Below are 5,757 nucleotides of genomic sequence, written 5' to 3'. Positions count from 1 at the left end.
TGTTATTCCTGTTCCAGTAATCATTATATTGCTTTGTGTATTTTATAAACATCATTGCGCACATGCGCAGGAACTTACTATGGCCTCCTCGTTTCCTCCATCCTACCACCACTGACCCACTAGTGCCCCCTCCGGGAACAGACAATTACACAGACCTGACAGTTTGTTCAAGGCCCATGGACTCAGATGGCGGTCAGAGTGTGGGGTCAGGGGCCCTCCAAGGCCTTGCATCGCAACTCAATGGTCAAGAGGCTGCGCAACAGCAAGTGATCCTGTTTCTACAGGGAATGTCTACCCGCTTGGATATTTTGCAGCAATCCCTTCCAAGTTCTGTTTCTCCTTGGGTTCCTGTTCAAGTCACTCCTGCTCCAGTTATTCCAGCTTCTCCTGCACAATCTATTCCTATGGTTGGACCTCGTTCAAGTCAGTCCTATGGCACGCCCTTTAAAGCTAATTCTCCTAATTCTCATGAGAGGGCGACTTCCTCCTTCGAAGGTTCCAGGACTCCTCTGTCTTCTGCTGTGAAACCTGAACCAATAAGCACTCTCTGTCATCTATTGGAACAACTTCAAAGTCTTCTATAAAGAATTATTCCAATAATACCAGAAATCCTAGGAGGTGCTTTAAAGTAAACGCAGTAAAAAGTCCTGCTCAACCTACTGAGACTAATGCAGCCACTGTGTCAGACTTCCTTAAAACTAAAGTCTCTCCTCCTGTGCAGAGAGTGTGTAGATTCCAGAGCTACCCACGCTCAAAACTCACGGAAGCTGAACGCCGGCATCGCAAGCAGCTTCACCTCTGTTTCTACTGTGGGAGTTCTAGTCACTTCATTAAAGACTGTTCTCTCCGCAAGTGAAAAGTTGGTGACAGGTCCCAACATCACGGAGTCCTCACCTGCAAACCTTCCAGTGTATCGTCTACAGTTCCAATTTCCTCTATTCCGGGCAGGAGTGTCCAAAAAGTCTACGATTGGGGTCCTGTGACAAATAGGCCCAATTCCAAGTTCAGAAATCAAAAGAGACTGGCTATGTTACCCAGAACTAAAGAAGATTCTGTTTCTACAGCCCCAGGTGGTGCATCTGATGATGTGACCCCAGAAGGGGTATCTGATGTTCAGATTCCAGAAGCGGCATCCAGGCATGCAACTCAAAGAAGTGTGTCTGATCTATTAACCCCAGGACGGATCTTTGGAGTTTCTGCCTCAAGAGAGGTATCCAGGGCCAAGATCCCAGGAGGAATTCTTAAAGCCACAGATACAGACATGAACTTTTGTTCGTCATCTTCTGAGAGTGCTACCAGCTCTGTACAACTCCAAGATGGACTCTCTGAACATCCAGATTCTGTTTATAAAGAGTCAAGTATCAATGGACCTAACCCAGTTCCAGCCGTCGGTCCAAAGATTCCACTGGTTCCTGCCAGCCATCCCGAGTAGCTCTGTTTCCAACGCTGAGCTACCTCCTTTGGTTCCAGCCGATCCCAGCATCTTTGGCTCTAATCCGGTCCTATCCGTCAATCCGAAAACTCCTCCGGTTCCAGCCGGTTCAAGCTTTTCCGGACCCAATCCGGCCTCATCTGTCTGTCCGGATCACCCTCCTTCAGTTCCAGCTGATTCCAGCATCTTCGGATCTAATCCGGTCCTATCCGTCAATCCAAAGACTCCTCCGGTTCCAGCCGGTTCAAGCTTTTCCGGACCCAATCCGGCCTCATCTGTCTGTCCGGATCAGCCTCCTTCGGTTCCAGCCAATTCCAGCACCTTCGGATCTAATCCGGTCCTATCCGTCAGTCCAAAGACTCCTACTGTTCCAGCCGGTTCAAGCTTTTCCGGCCCCAATCCGGTCCCACCCGTCTGTCCAGATCAGCCTCCTTCAGTTCAAGTCAATTCAAGTAGTCCTGGACAAATCCCGGTTCATCCGTCTGTCCAAAGTCGCCTTCGGTTCCTACCGATTCCGGTTCCTCCGAACCCAGTGCGGTTCTCTCCAGTGTTTCAAGTAATGAACTCCTGTCGATATGTCCAGAGTCCACAGTTCTTGCAGATATTGCAGTTGCCTCAACCCAGATGGAGGCTCTAAGCATCTCTCCCTAGGATGAAGCTTCTAGTGTTCAGTCAACCTCAGCTGGGAACTCTTGTCAGTTAGTTCTGGAGATGATGACCTCTCTCCACCCTAGAGCATTTCAAGTTGATTCTACTCCTGCTTCTTAATGCTTATTCCAGTCCTCTACTCTCAAGTGTCCTACATTGTCTTCTGAGACTTCAATTGACATTCAGCCTTCCAAGTGTCCACTTGATACACAAGCTCCAATTTACTTTGATGGTGATTATGCTCAGTTCCGTGCATTAGCAAGCCAATACCTCACTTTTACTGAGTTGGGATCTTCAATGAGTATTACTCCAGTCGATGCAATCAGATATTTTCTCCTGTTCTTCAAAGGTAAAGCACTCATTGAATCTAAAGATTCGCTATTGAATGATCTTGCCGCTTTCCTCGAAGCAGTAAAACAGGAGTTTGCTCCAAAGTTAGTCCATTCAAAGCCATCTGGGCATTCTGCCCAATTTGTCAACAGTCTGCCTAATGCTAAATCCTCCCCAGCATCTCTGTCTGTGCAAGATCAGGCTACATTAGACCAAGCTATCAAAGATTTCCAAGCCGAGAAGAAAGGAAACCTCACAAAGTCAAAACAAGGATCTCAGACTTTGGATTTGAAAGTTGCATATACTTCCGTGTCTCCATTTTACAGCAACACTTATGAAAGTATTGATTCCCCGGGTTCAGCATCTACTCAGTCTTCTGATCAGTCTTCCAGTTCTCAGTTTTTCGATCCAACTCTTTCCAAGCATAATCAGGCTTCGTTGAATCAATGCACCCGAGATTTCAAGAATTACAGGAATTGGAGAGCTTCAAAACCAGTTCAAAGTCTACCATCTGTTGACGTAAGAGTTGGCTATGCTTCCTTTAACTCTATTCCTGGAGTCTCACATAGTTTCAAATTCACTGGACCACAGGTTGACTCAGATATTATTGTTCCTAAACAAAAGACTCCCATGACCTCACTAGACCTGGACTCTGACTCTGAAAGTGAGTTTGTTGATGACGACTAAAGTTACACTATGAGAGGTTCTATCCTTCCTAGTTAGTCTCCCAGGAAGTCAATTCTGTCTCAAATGATCGTGAATGGTCTACTTGTTCTGATGAGAAAAGTCTTTCTTCTGAAGATGAAAGTTGGGAAGACTTTTGAGGACCTCTGCTTTTGTGTATTCCTAAGTTCTTCTTCAAGGATCCTCAAGTTCCAGTGTGGGTGTTCGGTGCCCACCCATAAAAGCGGGGGTTCTGTCAGGAATCTGCATTTTGCATCACGTCACTTACCAGTGCTCTGATGTACTGGCCTCCAGAGGTCACATTCCCAGCCTGGCAGCATGTTCCATGATTGCCTGCAATGTGCAGAGACTCTCTCCAGTGTGTACCCCGCTTGCCATACAGCGTGTACCCTGATGTATTCCCACCATCTCCACAGTATGGGTGCTGCCATGACACCTGCAGTCAGCTGACTTGGTGCTATCAACTCCTGAGCACTGGAGCGCTCATATTACTTGATTCTCCAATCCCTGCTGACCAGGGGGTATATACTCAGAGTTCCTGCACAGTATCATTGCCTTGAACAACGCATCACATCCTGTGAGCAGGCGTCTCCTGGCTCTAGTCTCCTGTCTTCAGAGATTCTCCTGTGTGTTGGCTCCGTGGAACACAGGCTCCAGACATCAAATTTGGTGCAGTTCCATCTGCATTCAGATCCAGTCACCAGCTGTCTCCAGTGACTTCCAAGCTTCAGTGTCTCTGTGGAACTACAGGCTCCAGCCATACAGTTTGGTGCAGTTCCATCTGCATTCAGATTCAGTCACCAGCTATCTCCAGTGACTTCTTGGCTTCAGTGTCTCTGTGGATCTACAGGCTCCAGCCATCCAGCTCTGCTACAACTCCTTCCACAGTCAGCTTTCACTTCTACATGCAGTAAGAGACTCTCTCCAGGTGCTGCCTCATCATTCTCACCTGGGTGTTGTTAATCTGCATTCAAGACTGTGCTATTGCACCCAGCACTTAAAGAACCTGCTAGTATATTACCAACTGTCTCCTGCTATAGCCTTGCTTGGCTCTGTGGACTTCGTGCATATATTCTGACTGTGTTAATCTATTGCTGTCGGTTTCCAGACTGATTACCGGAGTTACTTATTGCCTGTATTTACTACCATCGGTTGCATTACCTACCTACTGCATATTGATCCTGTTACCATCGGCTTCCAAGCCAGCCATCGATGTTCACCATCGGCTTCCAGGCCGATCATCACAGTTTGCTAATTACATTGGTTCCCAGACCAGTTCATTACCTGTGACTGTTATTATACCATTTGTATTACTTACCTCCAGAGTACTGATTTCAGTTGCCATCGGCTCCCAGGCCGACCATTGTTATTTGCAAGTTGTTAATGGTTTCCAGACTGAACACCAAAAGTTACTTATTGCCTGTGTTGTTCCATCACATTCTCCCATTGGTTTCCAGGCCGATCCTCTGTCATTATTTATCCTCAGGATATAGACTCTGCTTCACATTGGCTCCCAGGCCGACCATCATTGATTGCCTTCGGCTCCCAGGCCGGTCATTACTGTTCTCTAATCACCGCTGGTTTCCAGATCAGCTCATTCTTCGTGACTGTACTTAAAACCAATGTCAGCTTCCACGCTGTGAAACTTCTGTATTGTTATTCCTGTTCCAGTAATCATTATATTGCTGTATTTAATAAACATCATTGCGCACATGCGCAGGAACTTACTACGGCCTCCTCGTTTCCTCCATCCTACCACCACTGACCACTAGTGCCCCCTCCGGGAACAGACAATTACACAGACCTGACAGGTTGGAGAACCTTGCACACGACGGAAATCATTCTCCACTGCGCTTGAGTCAGGTGCATTCCCGCTCCTTTGACTATATTGTAGGTGGATGTATAGGCTTGAATGGCCTTTTGCTGCTCCTCCATCCTCTGAAGCATATAGAGTGTTGAATTCCACCTCGTTACCACCTCTTGCTTCAGGTGATGGCAGGGCAGGTTCAGGCGTGTTTGATGGCGCTCCAGTCTTCGGCACGTGGTGGCTGAATGCCGAAAGTGGCCCGCAATTTTTCTGGCCACCAACAGCATATCCTGCACGCCCCTGTCATTTAAAAAAAAAATCTGCACCACCAAATTAATTGTATGTGCAAAACATGGGACGTGTTGTAATTTGCCCACATGTAATGCACACACAATATTGGTGGCGTTGTCTGATATCACAAATCCCCAGCAAAGTCTAATTGGGGTAAGCCATTGTGCGATGATGTCCCTCAGTTTCCATAAGAGGTTGTCAGCGGTGTGCCTCTTACGGAAAGCGGTGATACATAGCATAGCCTGCCTAGGAACAAGTTGTCGTTTGCGAGATGCTGCTACTGGCGACGCTGCTGTTGTTGCTGCGGGAGGCCATACATCTACCAGTGGGCTGTCACAGTCATATAGTCCTTAGTCTGCCCTGTTCCACTTGTCCACATATCCGTGGTTAAGTGGACAGTGGGTACAACTGCATTTTGTAGGACACTGAGGACACTTTTTCTGACGTCTCTGTACATTCTCGGTATCGCCTGCATAGAGAAGTGGAACCTAGATAGGATTTGATTCCGGGGACACAGTACCTCAAACAATTCTCTAAGTCCCACTGAACTAATGGCGGATACCAG

The sequence above is a fragment of the Pseudophryne corroboree genome, chromosome 7, assembly GCF_028390025.1.
Source record: "Pseudophryne corroboree isolate aPseCor3 chromosome 7, aPseCor3.hap2, whole genome shotgun sequence".
NCBI classification, from domain to species: domain Eukaryota; kingdom Metazoa; phylum Chordata; class Amphibia; order Anura; family Myobatrachidae; genus Pseudophryne; species Pseudophryne corroboree.
The sequence above is the reverse complement of the archived record's forward strand: the minus strand, read 5'-3'. Positions refer to the sequence as shown.